Here is a 20,470-nt window from a genome sequence, read left to right as displayed (position 1 = left end):
TTATTTCTTAAGTTCATCATCATCATCATCATCATCATTTCAGCCACAGGACGTCCACTGCTGAACATAGGCCTCCCCCAATGCTTTCCATGTTGATCGATTGGTAGCGGCCTGCGTCCAGCGCTTCCCTGCTACCTTTACGATGTCGTCGGTCCACCTTGTAGGTGGACGTCCCACGCTGCGTTTTCCGGTACGCGGCCTCCATTCCAGAACCTTTCTGCCCCATCGGCCGTCAGTTCTGCGTACTATGTGCCCTGCCCATTGCCACTTCAGCTTGCTAATACGTCGGGCTATGTCAGCGACTTTGGTTCGTTTACGGATCTCCTCATTTCTGATTCGATCTCGCAAAGAAACACCAAGCATAGCCCTCTCCATAGCACGCTGTGCAACTTTGTCTGTGTCTTTGACTGTGCAATCTTTTCGTCCAAATTACCTCAATGCCTGAAGACTAGAGTGTATAACCAATGTGTGTTACCAGTGATAACTTATGGCTCGGAAACGTGGCCTCTCACTATAGGCCTTATTTCTTAAGTTAGAAGGATATTATTATATTATATTTATACCTAGATACAGCAAAGACTGATCGATATAATAATATTCATTTTACGATCGTTGTTTTGCAAAGGCTGAAAGGTTCCAAGCTCTGATAAAGTTAAAAATAAACACAAATCTAAAAATAATATTTTTTTACCGCACGTGATGATGACAAATCCGTAAGACATTGCTTAATTGGTTTTTCATTAGATTTTCTTTGTTCACCGTGGTTATTTTTAACCATAAAATGACGTCATTGACGCGAGCCTTCCGCGTTTTTGGATCCAACACGTTTTCGGCTTCATTACCATTTAAATGAGGTATTGAGTTTGCCAAAATTACTACTCACGTGATTTCGCAGTTTTTTATGTTCTATTCGTGTAGGCTGTAGTAACACGTGTGTTAATGACATTATGAATCATGGCTATCGGCACGAATAGTGAATATATCGCTTATGCCTATAATAACCCAATCTTCTTTTAATATTGGCAGTTTTCTGTACTTACCTCACTTGTCAATACCTATCTGATCTAAGGCAGTCGAGTAACAAATTACATACAGGGTGTTAGGTAAATGGGTATATGAGCCGACACTAGCCCATGTTAACATGGTCATAATATAAATGGTATGGTGAAGTCAGAAAATTGATATCTTCATTTTAATTATTTTAATTTTCATACAAATCGGATTTTATAAAACTTGTTTTGTATGAAAATTAAAAAAATTAAAATGATGATATCAAATTTCTGACTTCACCATATAATTTATATGACCATGTTAACATGGGCTAGTGTCGGCTCATATACCCATTTACCTAACACCCTGTATATGAAATTGGCGTTATTTTTTTGGAAACTATATTTATTTTTAAGCAAAATATATTTTTTTTACCGAGTTTCTATTCTACTCGAGGAAATTCGGAGAAAGATTTGTTTTTCAAAACTAACTGACCCAATGAATTATTCATCGAAAATAAGACCCCCTTTAAGTCTGGATAATTTTAACTGGTAGGGCAAAAAGATTATGAGACATGTAAAGTCTCCTTAAGAGCAAAACTTTTTTTTCATTAGTCTTTATTTTTTCTTTAAATATTTGGCGATTTGTAAGTACACAAGCCCACACTGTTAACTATCCATTTCCGTTTTTGGTCTCGCTCTAATCAAATGGCGATTCTTTGCGATAGAACGAGATGACATGACTTTCAATGGGCAGTTAACACTGTTGGCGATAGTACCTACTATTAAAATAAAATAAAGAAATTTTGACTTTGATCTAGTCCCCTATCGTGTGGTCACTGTACACATGACCGCCAGTGTCACGCCCGACTGGTAAAGCACGTCTCTAGGAAATCATTTCCGCCGGCTCTACTGGACTGAACTTTACACTGACCGAGTTGATTAATCATAGATTAAAGAAAGAAGTTGTTTAATGTAAAGATATACATACATGGATACGGTTTTTTCCCGACTGCGTTAAAAGGAGCGTTAAAAGAGAGCAAAAAACTCACCTATTACATTAGCTGGTATAGCACCTAGCTCTAGAATCATCTGATGATGACAATTCATCAGGTCATATACTGCAAGAGCATAACCTGTTTAGGATTTCAAATAAGAGTCCTTTTTTACATAAGGATTAGTTTAATCTTCATATGTGCTGCGTTTACAATGGTAAATATGTAGAAAAATACGAGCTACGCGCTCGAGTAAAGATGGCCGGACGACGCCGCTAGTGATGTTCTTTACTTCCTGTTTGGAGGCATTGGCGATAGTGACGTCCGGCGCGGGGTGAAAAAAGGTTGTAAGCGCATTGCGCGAACATAATTATCTGCTCTCTGATTTATCAGAGGCAAATGGAGGATATGGCCTTCACTCTCCATAGTCTCCATGCTAACCAGATGGTTTGGGAACTTGGGGAGGCTTGATGTTCTCAGATTTGTCCCATAATCTCATCCTACCACATCCACGTAAAGCATAAGGCTGTTATTTCTGCTCTTGTCCACACGGCGTATAAAAACAGAACAGACACGCCCGTATTCACAAACATTACTATGAGGTCTCACAGTGCGCGTATTCAACGCTGTGCGTTCGATTTGAAGCAAGCATCGTTTGTGAATACGGGCGTAATACATGACTATGTCTTCATTTTCCATTACCCAAAAGGCATTGACATCTATTAGCCAAAGGGCGTAATTTGCAACACTGCAAATGTTTGCACACAGCATAAACGTTATTTCTATAAGATTCACTGCTGACTGTTACGCAAGTGTCAACTGTCTACAGAGGCTGTGTCAATGCATCCTTAAGATGCGCATGCGCAATGCGCGACGCGTTTGCTTTTGTTCCGCTGAATAGAGCTGGGACACTTCATGTTTAGGTGTCTCTTTAATGTTTTAAAATTTATTTATTTATTATTTTATTTATTGAGAAAGATCTACCAACAACACATCTTTACACAAACAAGTAATGCATGCAATGATGACAAGACCAAAAGATGTGTCTTTATTTGTGTCTTTATGTGTTTTATTTGAGAAGAAGGTATGTATTTCAAAGGCTTTGCAAAATCGTTTCGAATGCCTAGGAGACTGCGAAAATGTGGACGAATACAATGACAGGTTCGTGGAAATTGTCCAAACGACTGGGTCTAAGTTCTTTAAAACCCGTCGTTCAAAAGGAACCAAAAAGATCTCTGACCTCACCAATCAACTCATGGAAGAGAGACGGAACTTGGTTTTGCAGTCCTCTGAAGATGCTGCTCAGTATCGGCGCCTTAACAGACAGATCTCCAAGTCTTTGACTCGCGACCTACGCCAATTTAATACAGACCGTATTAAAGAGGCGATTGAGCGAAACAAAGGCTCTAAAGTGTTCGCAAGAGATCTGTCTGTTGGCCAAAGTCAACTGACCAAGCTGAAGACAGAGGATGCCAGAGCCATTTCGTCGGGGCCGGAGATATTGGAAGAGGTTGAGAAGTTCTACGGACAATTATACACGAGTGTACGCGCACCTGTCACAAATCTAGCCGAAGACCCAAGAGCTAGACTGACCCGACACTATACCGAAGATATCCCGGACGTCAGTCTGTACGAGATTAGAATGGCTCTCAAACAGCTGAAGAACAACAAGGCACCGGGTGATGATGGAATCACGGCTGAGCTTTTGAAGGCAGGCGGAACGCCGGTACTAAGGGCTCTTCAGAAGCTGTTCAATTCCGTCATCCTCGAAGGAAAAACGCCTACGACATGGCACAGAAGTGTGGTGGTACTCTTCTTCAAAAAAGGTGACAAAACCTTATTGAAGAATTATAGACCCATCTCACTTCTGAGCCATGTCTACAAGCTGTTTTCAAGAGTCATTACGAATCGTCTCGCTCGCAGGCTCGACGACTTCCAGCCTCCCGAACAAGCCGGTTTCCGAAAAGGCTTTAGTACCATAGACCACATACATACGCTAAGGCAGATTATACAGAAGACCGAGGAGTATAATCAACCACTTTGCCTGGCGTTTGTGGATTATGAGAAAGCCTTCGATTCGGTCGAGACCTGGGCAGTGCTACAGTCTCTCCAAAGGTGCCAAATTGACTATCGATATATCGAAGTGTTGAGGGATTTGTACAAAAACGCCACAATGTCGGTCCGCCTCCAGGATCGGGATTCGAAACCTATCCAGTTGCAGCGAGGGGTAAGACAGGGAGACGTCATATCTCCAAAACTGTTTACCACCGCCCTGGAAGATGTCTTCAAGCTTCTGGACTGGAACGGATTTGGCATAAATATCAACGGCGAGTACATCACCCACCTTCGATTCGCGGACGATATCGTAGTCATGGCTGAGACCTTGGAGGATCTAGGCACAATGCTCGATGGCCTCAGTAGAGCCTCTCAACAAGTGGGCCTCAGAATGAACATGGACAAGACAAAAATCATGTCTAATGTCCGTGTTGCACCCACTCCTCTGAAGGTTGGAGACTCTACACTCGAAGTTGTCGACAATTATGTATACCTGGGACAAACAGTCCAGTTAGGTAGGTCCAACTTCGAGAAAGAGGTCAATCGTCGAATCCAACTCGGATGGGCAGCGTTCGGGAAGCTTCGCCATATACTCATGTCCGAAATACCGCAGTGTCTCAAGACGAAAGTCTTCGAGCAGTGTGTGTTGCCAGTGTTGACATATGGATCCGAAACGTGGTCGCTTACTATGGGCCTCATAAGAAGGCTCAAGGTCACCCAAAGGGCGATGGAGCGGGCTATGCTCGGAGTTTCCCTGCGTGATCGAATCAGAAATGAGGAGATCCGCAGGAGAACCAAAGTAACCGACATAGCTCGCAGAATTGCTAAAATCAAGTGGCAGTGGGCGGGGCACATAGCTCGTAGAGACGATGGCCGTTGGGGCAGGAAAGTTCTCGAGTGGCGACCACGGGCTGGAAGACGTAGCGTGGGCAGGCCTCCTACTAGGTGGACCGACGATCTGGTAAAGGTCGCGGGAAGAGCCTGGATGCGGGCAGCGCAGGACCGTTCATTGTGGAAAACCTTGGGGGAGGCCTTTGTCCAGCAGTGGACGTCATTTGGCTGAAAAAAAAAAAAAAACATCCGTGTCCATTTTATCGATACGATGTTATCGTCACATCACTATTCCTCTCGGCCCAGTGCATTATGAAATGTTATTGCAAACACTTTTGCTCTCTGTCAATGCCCTTCTGCTGATGTTGTTAGTCTGTAGTACGACTTAGTAGACCATTTAAATAATGGAGGCTTTAACTAGCTTCTGCCATGAATTTGCTTAACCACAGAAAGATTTGTGTGTCTTGCGTTCAAAAAAACACAATTTTACTATGAAATCTAAACCATAAATGATGGCGAACCAATGAAAAAACGTTTTATAGAGCTCTTGCCAGTTTCTGATTATTATTATGATCTCATTTATTACTAAGTCCTTAAAATGAAAATTGATACAAATAACAATATGCGTTATTACTTAATCAGCAACGCGCTAGATAAACAAATGAACATTGTGCTATCAAAGTACAATGTCCATTTATTTATCTAATTATGAAGCGGTTTGTATGGTTTTTGGTGTGTCACGATGAAACGTAACAAATAAGGACACTATGGAAATTTCTAGTTACGTACGAGTATATTATGTTCAAGGTCTAAGATGAAAACAACATGCTTGATAATTTGGGAAAAAATATTACAAATTGTCCATATAAAATACTTACCTACAGTTCTAAAATTGTATTGCACATTGCAACGCCTTGTGGTTTTCGAATCCATTGAGTCATCATGCCTTTTTTGTGGTGAGGTGCCTAAAAAAATAAAAATAAAGTGATTGCTGTCATTCGTCACGAACTGCAGCTGTTGTTTTGACGAAGCTGCATATTGTTATGAATGCGGTCGATTGCAGTTTATTTCGAGTCAGTAACATTTGGACGGTCACTCACATCGTAGTCTTCTTCTTTTTCTTTGTTGATTGGTTTTTCAGTGTCAAATGGAATTTTCTTAGTAGTCAACATAACAGATAGCTATTTTAAAACACAATCCCCATGTAATAAAGAGATTTTTAAGTGCATATTTCATCTTTTTCTCCAGAATATTTTTCATTTAATGCATCTTTTTTTTGTAAAGTGTAGAACCAACCCAAAATTTTATCACATAGATTTTTTAGTTGGGTTAAAAATATGACGGAAGAACGGACATTGTAGAGTGTAGGTATATATTACGATAACAAAGGATCGCAAAGATGCGCACGAGCAGATTTACTGGCACTGATAAGCGGTTCCTGTGAAACATCTGCGTAAACCATACATTGTCAATATGACTAACCAATACTCGAAGTCAAATTGCCTTTGCTAGCTTTCGCGAGACAATAATTAAAAAGAATTCATTGAATCTTCACAGCGCAGTTTACAATTCGAATTCGTGGTAAATTTTTGTCACAAACGTGTTTTTTTTTTATTCTTCCCGATACCTCGGCATTGGCATTTGAAATTGGACGCTTGATTTGAAATTCTATGCTAAATCTCGGTCTCTGGCATGTTATTTAGCAATAAGTGCCATTTGCAACTCAAATATAGTCTGACGTATCACTGGCGACGTAAAAATCGCAAATCGTTTCTGCGAATTATAATTACACTAGCTTTCCGCCCGCGGCTTCGCCCGCGTGGACTACATATTTTTTTCCAAAATAAAATGTAGCCTATGTTACTCGTGGATAATGTAGCTTTCTAATGAAAAAAGAATTATTAAAATCGGTCCAGTACTTTTTTAGTTTATTCGTTACATACAAAAATACTCGCTCATAGAGACGATGGCCGTTCTTGAGTGGCGACCACGGGCTGGAAGACGTAGCGTGGGTAGGCCTCCTACTAGGTGACCGACGATCTGCTAAAGGTCGCGGGAAAAGCCTGGATGCGGGCAGCGCAAGACCGTGCAGTGTGGAAAACCTTGGAGGAAGCCTTTGTCCAGCAGTGGACGTCATTTGGCTGAAACGAACGAACGATACAAAAATACAAATCTTTCCTCTTTATAATATTAGTGTAGATATATCCAGTCTGATTTTGGAAGATTGGAAGTCCCAATTACACACAATCATACCCAAAGCAGATGTTTCATAGTATCCTCATCATCCTTAATCGGATCGCATCATATTTGGAGTCTCCGAGGCCAGGGAGAGGACAGACCTCAGCTATTGTTAAGGCTAGGTGCTAATGAGGTATTTAGCACCTCTCTCTAACGGCTTCCAGTGGGACGTATAATGGCATCGTTCTATCGCGAGAACAGTGTCAACGATGTTATGCTGACTCAACAGTGTAAAAAAAATTCAGCACATTTGAATAAAGTTTTTGATGCAAAATAGTACTTATTTCAACTGCATAAAGTGCTTTGATTAATGAGCTGTCATATATGCGACATACTAAACTCGGTTAACGTACAACATTTATTTTAAAGCGTACTTAGCGCTCAGTTAATTACTCGTAGTTCAACAGTTTTGACTCCACCAAATCATTGACATACTTTTAATGAGCTCTTAAAACTGCAATTGCCCCAAAGATTTCGCATTAAATCGGTTGTTCGCCTACTTGACCAAAAATTCGTCTAATCTGTCTGACTGTTAAAATTGAAAGCCTGGGCTAAATGTAGTTCCTTTTTCAACGGAGTTGGAATTTGAAAACTTCATCATTATGTAATTGATTCCTCTTAATTTCCTCTTAATTTAATCAATTTATTAGATCATGTAACTATTTTCCGGGATCTTATTATGCATCTTCAAATAAAACTTAGGAGGAGTGTAGAGTTCTCGCGCAACTACTCATTTATAACGACGAAACTTTTGTAGTCTTGTCATTTTAACCTCACTTAAACTTTCTACTGCATTTCCTACTTTAACAAAAATTATCACGAAGTTAATTAGTCACCAGTCGCTTGACATAGTCTTGTACGTACACCAGCATTTCAAGCTAAACAATGTTGTATTTTAAGCAGTTGTAATAGATTTGATTTTGTTACAGCACGCACAGTTACCTCCTCATGAGCTCATCCGCTTTACGCCATTGTTAACAGAGTTACAAGTAAAATAAGTGGTAATGATTTACACTTACTCATTAAAGCTACTGAATTTTTATTAAATAATACTTGCCTATGGTTTATAAATCTTCATCCAGGTGCTTTTCTAATCCAGCCGCTGCCTGATATCTTCTAGACAGTTACTTCGTCTTCTTGATAGTTCCAGGCAGTTGGTCCATCGAGTCGGTGTATTGGCATCCTACACTTAGATTTAAGACCACCACCGGCTTTAGACACAGAGGTCCCGGGCTTGATTAACAGTGGGGGCAGATTTTCCTGTTCGGTTTCCTCTGTGGTTGAGGATTCCGGGTGAAGTTAGCTCCTACCTTGGAGATGCAGGCCAAGAGTTTCCTCGTTGTGGATAAAAAAATACATTGAATTCAGCAAATCACAATCAACCATTTATCAGATACTAGGACAGTTTGGAAATAAAATCGTAATTAGTAGATACGTAATTTTAATAACTTCAGCTGATAACCTTCGACATCCGGGTCCGATAAGACTCTGATAAAGCGTATTATTTAGGGTTTTCTTTTGTTTAAATAGCAATGGAATAGCAGTCCACTGCTGGACATAGGCCTCCCACAATACCCTTCATTTTACCCTGTCTTCTTCTCGTAGCATCGAGCTTAACAGCTTCAACCAGAGCTGGTAACCTAAATAGTAAATAATTTAGTAAACAACAAGTATTGTTGTTGCGTATGGGTTTCCCACAATAGTCCAGGGTCGTCCTTTCGTAAGTCGTTCCAATTTGTAACTTAGATACAAAGTGTACATTATTTGGGCATACGATTACATTACTTTTGATCAGGGTTAACGTTTACTTATTTGCTAATATATGCTCACATTGCAAATCATTGAAGCCTTGAGATTGTAAAAGTTTTGGTGAAATTCTTGAACATGTTGCAATTTTCAGAGGTATATCTTTACTTTAAGCAGTTTTTTTATTTTCTACGGTCCTTTGTGTGGTAATTTCCAATTTTTACTTCATTATGTAAGTATTTTTTGGATCCTTTTGTACGTTTTTTATTAATTTTCATTTATTCACATAGCAAAAAAATTACATATAAGTCATTGTGGTTCCATCCAACTTACGTATCGGAATTATGCTAACAGAATCTTCTGGGTAGGAATAATTGAGATCTCAAACAAAGCTGATGATAAACTGGTTTTCCAATCGGCTGATGCCACCAAATTTGGCAGTCCTCGCGTGATTTACACGGCTCGTGATTAAACATTTTCAATTCCAACTTCGAACACGTCTCGTGTGAACCGGCCTTCAATCAGATGTTGGCCTCGTAAACTGATTCGAACGATTCGAGAATCGAGATATCAGTTGTGGTCAAGTCGCCAGCGAGAACGCACGTCACGTCACTCGCTCTCGCCACCGATCATCGACGATTCGAGACTCGATTCTGTGGATGTGATAGTGATCAGTGTTGTGCCATTTTTATTCGGATTCTGTTTTCGGTAAGTTTCCAATTTAAAATTCAGTTCAGTCAGTTAATCGTCGAAAAACAAATTATTGAGAATGCTGTTGACTCAGTTAGTAACAAGTCTGAAAGACAATAGAGACTGCAATGGGTTAACTTTAATTAATAACTACAATTGAAAATATCAATATTCATGGTGCCATTCAAAGGCGATGTTTACATTCTAAGCTGTCAAAAGGGGAACAATAGGTTTTTACAGCGGTTGGTGTTAAATCTTCCATACGGCTTTGTTTGAAGAATTATGCCTACATCGTTAAATAATATGTATGTGCAACAAACAACATTGTTTGTCGTGTTTCCTTTAATTTTAGGATTCCCCGAACATTTCTGATGAAGGACTTTATCTAAATTGTCTATGAATTTCTGCTTTTGAATCTCTTTTGTTATTTTAAAAAAGCGGAGTTTGTATCAATACCCTTGTCATTTTAGTCATGTTATTCTAGAAAAAAGATCGTGTTTTTGTAAACACTGAAAAAGTTTGCCAAAAAAGTTTGCGAGGTCGAGCAAAAGATCATAGACTTTTAACATTATCAAAAAAAGTCAATTCGCAGAACGAACAAAATCTCTTTCTATCCAATAAATAGTCCCTGATGAAATTTGCCTACTTACAAAAAGTCATTTTAATCGATCCTTTTGAGTTCATGACCATCAGCATTCTCCTATAATCAAGCCTTAAATATAAATGTGGATAAAAAAATCACTATCCGCTTATTTCCTTCATATGAGTCAGCCGTCCAAAAATAAATCTGCATAGCTAGACTAGACAATACGTTGTGGACAATAAGTTGTTTAGCACAGTCTATGGGGCAATATTGACCAGGTCTTATCTATTAGATAATGAAGTTTGCGTTCAAATCAGTACTGCGGAATACGTTTTTATTACAGCAGATAACACCAGTAACTGCCCTTGTTTATGCTAATGGTATGGATGAAACATCTTCATTATCATCAACGTCATCATCATCGTCAGTTCAGTTAGTCTTCGCAACAGGAGGACGATCGTAAATACCTACTGGATAGATATCAGGCAATTTTGCAATACTAGAGGCAAATGGAGAGATGGCGGAGAATTTTCAAATCCTGATAATTCAGGGGCGCTATAATAAGTACTATAGCTAGATCAAGTATCTGTTATCCATAGTACTTGGTTACTTTTGGACTGTATGGCGCTGTGTAAAATGTCTTTCTTGTTATATTTAGGACAAGGATATTTACTTTCTAATTTTCTCAACTCAACAGTTACTACATCAACTTCTTAGGGCCGATTTTGTCCGCATCCGACACAAGGACTGTGTTACTGTGTGAAAAGTGATGATCAGGCCGAAGGTGGAAGAGAGCTTCACCCGGAATCCTCAACCACGGAGGAACTGGCTATCTTACCAATGCTGTTGACATTGTTATTAATATTTTCACGTATTCACAAACATTACTATGAAGTCGCACATTGCGCGAGGACGCACAGGGTGACACACGGAACCAATCACAGAGCTCTATTCAACGCTGTGCATTTGATTTGCTGCTTCACTTAAGCGAGCATCGTTTGTGAATAAGGGCGTAAATCTATATGACAATTGCTAACTGATGCATACCATCAACAAGAATAACTTCTCAACAATAGCTTGGAAAAATATCTGGCGCTTATTATTAAGTAAATACATAGATTTGATTAATTACAATGATATTGTACTATCATTAATACGAGATATGACAACACCCCTGCGTAATAATTACAAGTAGGTAAAATAAAATATTATCACATTTTTAGCCTTGAATTAAATTCTTACAATAATAATTTTATTAATCTAGGTAAAAATATCTGTTAATTAACATAGAGTCTAATTAATTATTACTTCTGATATGTTATCATTATCGCTGGAGACGGATTAAATATTTGGCGAATACGTATGTTAAGATTAAGATAATTAATGTTAATTTCTGTCGAATTTCTCATTTGTTTGTCATGTTGGAGTGCAGACAAAATCGTACAAAGCTTCTGTATTTTATATTTTCTTTACAATGCAGTAAAAAATCACATAGTAACGTCAAGTTTAAATTGGTAATAGGTATTGTCGTATTTCTAATTAAAACCACGAATGTTGCTTTGTCTAGAAAGGGCTTTGACAATGTTAAACTTGCTGTCGAGATCGATTCGGTAGTCGGTAGTCGCATTTTTACTGTTTTATACATAGGGTCTTCTTGTTCAATCAGAATCTTGAAAGATTTTTTTATTTCGATTTCATATTCTTCAAAATCAGTTTTTCCTTCGCCACAGTATTGACACGCGTCATCAACCACATTATTGAAAACAAAAACAATTTACTTGGAAAGTTATTAACAACTCAAGCGATTTGTTGTGGACAATTTAATAAAATTGATTGTCGTTGGTTGGTGGGGCTACGGTCTCATTTGCAGCGGGAAGGTCAGCTTGTGTTTAACTTAACGACAGTGTATTTACCTTCTTAGCTTGCATCTCACCTGATGGAAAGCGATGATCAGTACCTCTAGCATGAACAACTTTCGTCTTCGAATCGCTTGCATATTCGACAAAATTCGATACTCAACCTACGAATTAAACGATAACGTGACAATTTTGATTCTCAAAATAAGTTTCTTGCAACAATTTCTCATACTAAGTTCACTTTACGACACGTTCAAAAGGGCGCTGTTGTAGTTTACGTACTAAATCTTTTAATGGCGATTCGAATACGCAAACGATTCGACTCGAAAGTTTTTCGTGCTAGCCGTACATGCCGGGGGAGGAAGCGAGTTTCACCCGGAATCCTTAGTCAAAGAGGAATTGGCTATTTATTTACATTTAACTGCCGAAACATAATAATGCTTTTCTTCATAGCGAAGACATAGTTTTGCTTGTCACTGACTTAACTGGATGAAGAGAGATCGCGCTTTGGGGCGCTCCAAGACGCTTCTTGGAGCCCTATAGATCCTCCTTACGTAACGTGATGATTATTAAATAGGTGTATTCACCTATTTAATTTCCTATTGGAAATATGACCATTTCCAATGGCATAAATCTATCAATTCGGTTATGAATTGTGTAAAGATGGGTATCGTGGTCCGCTCGCTCACTCCGCTCCGCTCTCCGCTGTGTGAAGGACCACAGTAAAGTCTAATGCGTAAATAATCGAGTGTCAGGTGACCTTAGATAGCTTTAGCGATAAAACAAAAACAATGTTCATGTATTAGACAATTTGGGTCAGTTAGAATAGTTTAATAACATATCGGTCCATTGAACGTTACTGGAAAACGGTAGGGGGTTTTAGACATTTTAAACAACTTGGCTATACTCGCCACCCCAAGGACTAACTCGTCTGGCCAGTGAGGGGAGGGTACCAGGTCAAATCCTCCATTTGCTTCTGGTAAAATAGAGAGTAAGAGTTGTCCTCCTGCAGTGGAGATTGAATGATTATTTTTGTGAAACTGAATATCATAACATAATGGCAAAAATATTTTTCACCTCATCATCATCATCTCAGCCATAGGACGTCCACTGCTGAACATAGGCCTCCCCTAGTGCTTTTCATGTTGCCAGGTTGGTAGCGGCCTGCGTCCAGCGCCTTCCTGCTACTTTTACGATGTTGTCGGTCCACCTTGTGGGTAGACGTATCACGCTGCGTTTTCGGGTACGCGGCCTCCACTCCAGACCTTGCTACTCCATTGGTCGTCGGTTCTACGTACTATGATCCTTGCCCATTTTTCACTTAGTTTTTGCCAATTTCAAAATTATGATTATGCACTAGGCCAACTGAACCTCACGGATTTCAAAGGTGTTCCTAGATGGCTAAAAGCCCATGGTTTTAGTGGGTCCCATAGAAGACTTTCTCGTGAACTAGACCCCCTCTAAACAAACACTTATGATTAGCCGGCAGTCTGCCTGCGCTTTCTACCATCGGAGAAAGTTGATTGCGACTCGTTTTGGCAGTTTGACAGCCCACCGCTTCCTAGCTATAGCTATTTATAAAGATTCGGGCGAAATAAAGTATGGTTTGTCGTGAACGTGAAGGTCAAGACGACGAATGGAATATTGACTCTAGGCTAGGGTTGCCAGGTGTCCGGCTTTAGCCGGACATGTTTGGCTTTTTACGGAATTGTCCGGCCAAATATTGGCTTGTCCGGCCTGTCCGGCTTTTGTTAGACTTTTTATGTGGCTACCGCGCCAGGCGAAAGTCGAGCTACAGAATAATGAGCGCACGCATCAGGATGTTAGGCATAGTGTTTTTGGACCTGGTAACCCTACTCTAGGCCCGTGCTCAACTGCATCAATCACGTGGCAGGTTCCAATTTAGAAACCAATAAAGGATTGAATTTAGACTTAAGTTTAAATTAATTAGAATTTGAGCTTCGTTTCATCGTTAGAGCCTTTCCTTTAACTAAAGCTTGATTTGAAAATTATAATAAACCTTGATTATTGTTTATTTATGAAAACATTCGTTGATCTTATTATTTTTATGGACTGCTTGCTCTTTATCTAAATGGTTGTAAGCTACAAATAAACCAACTTTTCTGGGTTATTTTAATAATTAAATAAGAGAATTTAGTTTCTCGAATATACTAGATTAAACTAGTTTTTACACAAATAGAATATGATAATAATATGAACTTATAAACTTTGCTTGATTTTATTTCACGTCCAGACAGTAGTCATTCTACTACATATTATTACTAGTATCAGAAACTAGTTATTATTTGATATTACTATAATTTGTATTTTGAAAATACCGGTCCGAAATTAATTAAAATAATACCTATTATTTTTAGAGATTTTCTAAACATGTGTTCTTTCAAATTTAAATTCTTCATTAAATAATTAATTTCATTAAATATTAATAATCTTGCATTATTAATAATTAATGAATATTCATGATTTGTTTTATTATATTCGTGGTAAGTCTTCATCAGTAATTTGTATTAGGGTTACGGAGAGGTTAACCCGAATATTAATAAATTAATAAGTAATAACTTACCGAATATTAATAAATTACACTTACCACGATGTGTCAATGTTGTGAATATTTGAATTTAGTCTATTAGAATATTATTCAATTATCAAATTGAATGCTTGTTTTTACTTATCGATTAAAACTTTCTTCACGAAGATGTCGTTTGTTTTCTCCATCCCACACAAAGGTTCGTCATTAGTGGTTAACTTCTCTAACGTTTTCGTTTCTTAACCTCTTGACTGCCGTTGAACTACTATTAGTGCATCACCAAACCATTTATGTCAACTGGCCAACTACGTTTCTACGTTCTAGAACGCCTTTTACTATCGGATTGTGAAAAAAGTCATTATTTACGAGATCATAATTCGATCAAAGAGTTTTTAGATCAAGAAATGACTTTTTTGAACCAAATACTTCTGCCTCGTCTGTAGTATCAACTACTAATTATATTTCAAGATTAACGGGACCAGTATGTGTCGAAATATTCGGATATTTCGTTACGAAAATGCATATTGCTGCTTATGTCCGGAGGCCGCGCCAAGGCTGCGCTGGCGCAACGTATCATATCTCGTATCACAGACGTGTTGTTATGGAAATAATACCGAGCCAGAAGCCGAACAGTGAATGGGTCGGACTGGCCGACTCGAGATCCGAGGAACGCGGGTTCGAATCCCACCGCCGCTCAACTATTGTGGTGAGCCCACTCGTAACACAAGCATAATTTAGCTTACCACTTTTTTTAAATACAAAANCGTGTGCGCGACTCTAGCACGATACGCGGACGTGTGCCGGCAGCAAGGCGTCTGCTTGACTTGGCGTTCTGCCAGCCTGTGTCCCTACACTTGGTAAGTGATAATGTTACTGCAATGCCGCCCCTAATGACTCAGTCCTATGTGGAGTCGTGCGTGGAGGAACAGTGCTCCATGAACAACAGCGACGTGTGCGCGACTCTAGCACGATACGCCGACGCGTGCCGGCAGCAGGGCGTCTGCTTGACTTGGCGTTCTGCAGCCCTGTGTCCCTACCCTTGGTAAGTGATAATGTTCCTGCAATGTCGCCCCCTAGTGGTCCAGTCCTATGTAGAGTCATTGTGGAAGAACAGTGCTCCATGAACAACAGCGACGTGTGCGCGACTCTAGCACGATACGCTGACGCGTGCCGACAGCAAGGCGTCTGCTTGACTTGGCGTTCTGCTAGCCTGTGTCCCTACACTTGGTGAGTGATAATTTTCCTGCAATGTCGCCCCCTAGTGGTCCAGTCCTATGTAGAGTCATGCGTGGAGGAACAGTGCTCCATGAACAACAGCGATGTGTGCGCGATTCTAGCACGATACGCTGACGCGTGCCGGCAGCAAGGCGTCTGCTTGACTTGGCGTTCTGCTAGCCTGTGTCCCTACACTTGGTGAGTGATAATGTTCCTGCAATGTCGCCCCCTAGTGGTCCAGTCCTATGTAGAGTCATGCGTGGAGGAACAGTGCTCCATGAACAACAGCGATGTGTGCGCGATTCTAGCACGATACGCTGACGCGTGCCGGCAGCAAGGCGTCTGCTTGACTTGGCGTTCTGCCAGCCTGTGTCCCTACACTTGGTGAGTGATGATGTTCCTGCAATGTCGCCCCCTAATGACTCAGTCCTATGTGAAGTTGTGCGTAGAAGAATAATGCTCCATGAATATAACGACGTGTGCGCCACTCTAGCACGATACGCTGACGCGTGCCGGCAGCAGGGCGTCTGCTTGACTTGGCGTTCTGCAGCCTTGTGTCCCTACCCTTGGTGAGTGATAATGTTCCTGCAATGTCGCCCCCTAGTGGTCCAGTCCTATGTGGAGTCATGCGTGGAGGAACAGTGCTCCATGAATAGCAGTGACTTGACGCTCCGCCAGCCTGTGTCCCTACACGTGGTTAGTGGTGATGTTCCTGTAATGTTTCCCCTGTTGTGGGACTCTCTCTGCAAGAAAACCCTGACTTTCTTACCAAATCCCGACGGTCTTCTCGTGGCCCTGGTGAAATAGGACCCTTGGTTCGTCATAGCAGGTTACAATCTGTTCTATGCCGAGTCAGCTGAGCTGGCTGATTAGAGAAGTATCTCCAAAGAATAGGCCGGGGCAAACGTCCTGCCAGCCCGTCATCGCCCACTCAAAGTGGGTTATGGGTTANTCCACGTATTTTGCTAAAATAATTTGTTTCAAAGATTGATTTCAAACTTGTATAAACGTGAAAATAAAGTTGGTTTCATGGGCTTGTTAAATAATGTGTATGATATTATGAACACGTAAGTGATTATGGTGTAATTGTGTATGAAAGTGTTTGTTTACATTAGAGATGAAACGGATAGTTGTTTGGCCGGATACCGGATACCGGATATCCGGCGAGCTGCTAGGCCGGATAGCCGGATATCCGGCGGCCGGATAGTTGTCCCATTGTCATGTTGCATGTCGTAACGAGTTTAGTGCTGCACAGGTGCTTCGAACGCGATCAGTAGGTCTAGTAGACTAGACAAGTCACACTTTTCGAAAATCGAATTCGTTCGAATAGAATGTCAGATTTTGCCACTCGTCTAAGGGGCAGATCAATTCGGGCGATTTCGGTTGCCATCGTGAGTATGTGATTGAATAGCGAAAATTCAATAAGTACACTTGCTGCGTAATCTGAATGAACTGCATTATACAGGGTGACTTTGAAATCGTTGGCATTCTTTTTAAAATAAGACTACTCATGATTCCCCAAATATGAGTCATATCAAATGAATTAAAATTTCAATATTTGAATAATGGGCATTATTCTTAAATTATGGAGACGAGAATAACCCTAAGATTAATTTAAAAACAAGAAACAAAACGCCCAACCCTTAAAACATTTAATATCGAATTTAAACTTTACCCGTACTCTTTGCGCTACAACAACGAAATGCGTTTCTAGAGTCACAAAAGTTAAACAGAAGCATTTTTTTATGAATCTAGCCTCTTAAATTAACAAAAACAAATGTTCTGTTAACATGTCACACGAAACTTAGGCATACAACACCTATTTGGCCTCATATCTGGTTGTTTAGGCTTGGGCCAAATTCCGTGCCGCTGAGTGTATTTGGGGAATGCACCATGTATCATGAGTAGTCTTATATTAAAAGGATGCCAACGATTTCAAAGTCACCCTGTATGTCATCAGACCATCAGTGAAAAAAAAGATCGCCTATTTTATTTGGCAATATTTCGACATTAAAAAACTAAAAACTCATTAAAACTCATTTATTTCTGTAAATAGGCTTAAAAAAGCACTTTTACACGTCCAAGTATTAACTCTACCACTGCTTTAGGACAATAAATGGGAATTAAAATATATTTACTATTTATGTATTCGTCATTAGAGTGAATAGCCCAGAAAAGAAATTAGTTTTTTGAAAGGCCTTAATATGGCTTTTTTGTAACTTTTTGGACTTTAGATAAAAACCGTCATTATTATAAGCCACTATATTGATATTTGACTCAAAGATTAATGTGTTTCATTTTATTATAGGAATTTTCGTAGTTTTTTTAATATCCGGTATCCGGCCGGATAGTGAGCTACTATCCGGTATCCGGCCGGATAGTAAATTTAGGCCGGATATCCGGCCTACCGGATAGTTGCCGGATATCCGTTTCATCTCTAGTTTACATCTCTGCTGGATTCTAAAAAATCAAGGTATAAATCTGTATTTATATAAAAGGCAATCGTTACTGACTGATCTATCAACACACAGTTCTAGCTACTGAACGCATTGCGCTAAAATTTGGCAAGCAGATATTATGTAGGTAGTTATGACATAGGCATCTGCTAAGAAAGGATTTTCCCTAAATCCACCCAATAAAGGAATGCACATAGTACGCAGAACTGACGGCCGATGGGGCAGCAAGGTTCTGGAATGGAGGCCGCGTACCGGAAAACGCAGCGAGAGACGTCCACCCACAAGGTGGACCGATGACATCATAAAGGTAGCAGGGAAGCGCTGGACGCAGGCCGCTACCAATCGATCAACATGGAAAACATTGGGGGAGGCCTATGTTCAGTAGTGGACGTCCTATGGCTAAAATGATGATGATGAAGGTAGTGCAGCAGGGGTCCATTTCATCCCCATATGGGGAAAACTTTAAAGCGAGCAAAGTCGCGGGAAAAAGCTAGTCACACTTATTTTGTGAGCAACTGGAATGCGTGGACAGCGCAGGTACGCGACCGTTTTCGTCATCGCCCATTTGCAGGGGTAAACAAAGATGAACCTTCGCGGCTCGCGTAAAGGGACGCGGCCTGACTGAGAGCGAGTTCTGTGGATTAGAGTAAATCTTAAATTAATAAAAAGAAAAATGTGAACCAGTGATGAATTTGATAGGGACGTGGCCTGACTAAAAGCGACTAGATTGAAGTACATACATTTTTGAATTAATAGGTTCTTAAAAAAAATTAAGCTAGTGATAGTAAAGTTTGCGCTTCAGTCCATGTTTTTCCATTTTAACGTTACACTATTAGATGATTTAATTACCATAATGGATGCCACAAGTGACCCCTAAACAATAGTACTTACGTCTTTTGTCTAGATTTTTGACGTAAATAACAAAGAAACCAAGTTAAGTCACCTTACAAAGGGTCATTCGGGCTAAGCTGGTTTAAGAGCAAATGGATTTCTATTTACATATTTAAGCTCAATAGGTAGTACTGAATGTGTTGCGCAATTTATGTCTGTATCCATAAACATCAGGCAAACCATAACTTACTTTGCATTCGCAATACATATTTGATAACATTATGTATGTCCGTAAACATATACATTTATTTACTAAGAAAAGTGACGTCCACTCATTTAACACGAAACATAAGAATAAACTTGCTGTTCCATCATTTAGGTTGCATAAGATAGGTAATTCATTCTTGGGGAAATGTATTACCATATTTAACAAAATACCACACAACCTTGTCGAATTGCCAATAAACAAATTTAAGATACATATAAAAAATACCCTTATGTCCAAAGGGTACTACAAGGTTCGAGACTATATTGATGACAAGGATGCGTGGTCAGTTCAGTCTGCACATATTTGATGTACTTAAATTTGACTATTCTTACCGTTAGATAATTCCTGGCAATAAGTGGTGACTGAGTTTGTTCCGGCGTTTCTTCTCAGCACTTGCCATATGTTTGTCTCGAAGCGCTGGTAGGGCCCAAAAGATAAGGAGACATGTAAAGTGCCCCATAAGGGCTACCTTTTCTTTTTTTTTTATTATTTTCTATTGACGTTCATAAGTGCCACTTGTGGTCTAAACTGAATAAATATATTTTGATTGATTGATTTGATTGATTGATTGATTGATTTACCAGTCCTATTTTAATTTCGGGCATTAGTGATCAGATGCTAACATATTCTTTAGACGCTAGACTATCAAGATTTATCCTTTATCCTGGTATAATTTAATATTCACATTTGTCTTCGACGTTTCTGTCAAATGACAGACAATTAATCGTGTAAGCACACGGCATGCTAAATGGCTAATCAAATTCGAATCTCGTCGGAATACTCGTACAAAGCCATGGCGCTTAACTTTAGCACACGCTGTCAAAATTCTTTTGTACCTTCTGCTGTTAGGATAAAATATTTATGACATATTCAGAAATGCCAAAGTGTTACTAAGGTGACAATAAAGGTGACTTGAATGATAAAATCTTATAGAAAAACCTTTTTTTCACATTGTTTGTGTAAAACAAATACTTAAGTATTCCATTTTTCTATTGCTTCTTATACAAAGCTTGTCAATTACATAAAATAAATAAAAATAATTGCATATGAAAATTGAGGGTAAATATTTAATAAAGCAATTTCTCATAAAATTGATCTTTTAAAGTATTATTTATAATTAAACTATTTACAAATAATAACCGTTTGCTAATTTAGCATCTCGTTAGCTT

General features: G+C 39.5%; 1 protein-coding gene across 2 annotated transcripts in view; it reads left to right on the top strand.

Annotated features, from left to right (window-relative positions):
* ABCD (ATP binding cassette subfamily D) overlaps positions 1-20,470 on the top strand; it is a 92,493-nt gene that overhangs the window by 16,647 nt on the left and 55,376 nt on the right. Inside the window, exon 1 of one of the 2 annotated variants that reach the window (XM_028309307.1) lies at positions 9,421-9,562. The exons of the other annotated variant lie outside the window; for it this stretch is intronic. The gene's annotated coding sequence lies outside the window, so the exon portion shown is untranslated. Of the gene's footprint in view, positions 1-9,420; positions 9,563-20,470 lie in introns of those variants that run through there. 2 annotated transcript variants of the gene reach the window in all.

Source organism: Ostrinia furnacalis, unplaced genomic scaffold, assembly GCF_004193835.3.
Source record: "Ostrinia furnacalis isolate ACB-3 unplaced genomic scaffold, ASM419383v2 OfSCF2702, whole genome shotgun sequence".
Lineage (NCBI taxonomy): Eukaryota > Metazoa > Arthropoda > Insecta > Lepidoptera > Crambidae > Ostrinia > Ostrinia furnacalis.
The sequence above is the reverse complement of the archived record's forward strand: the minus strand, read 5'-3'. Positions and strand labels throughout refer to the sequence as shown.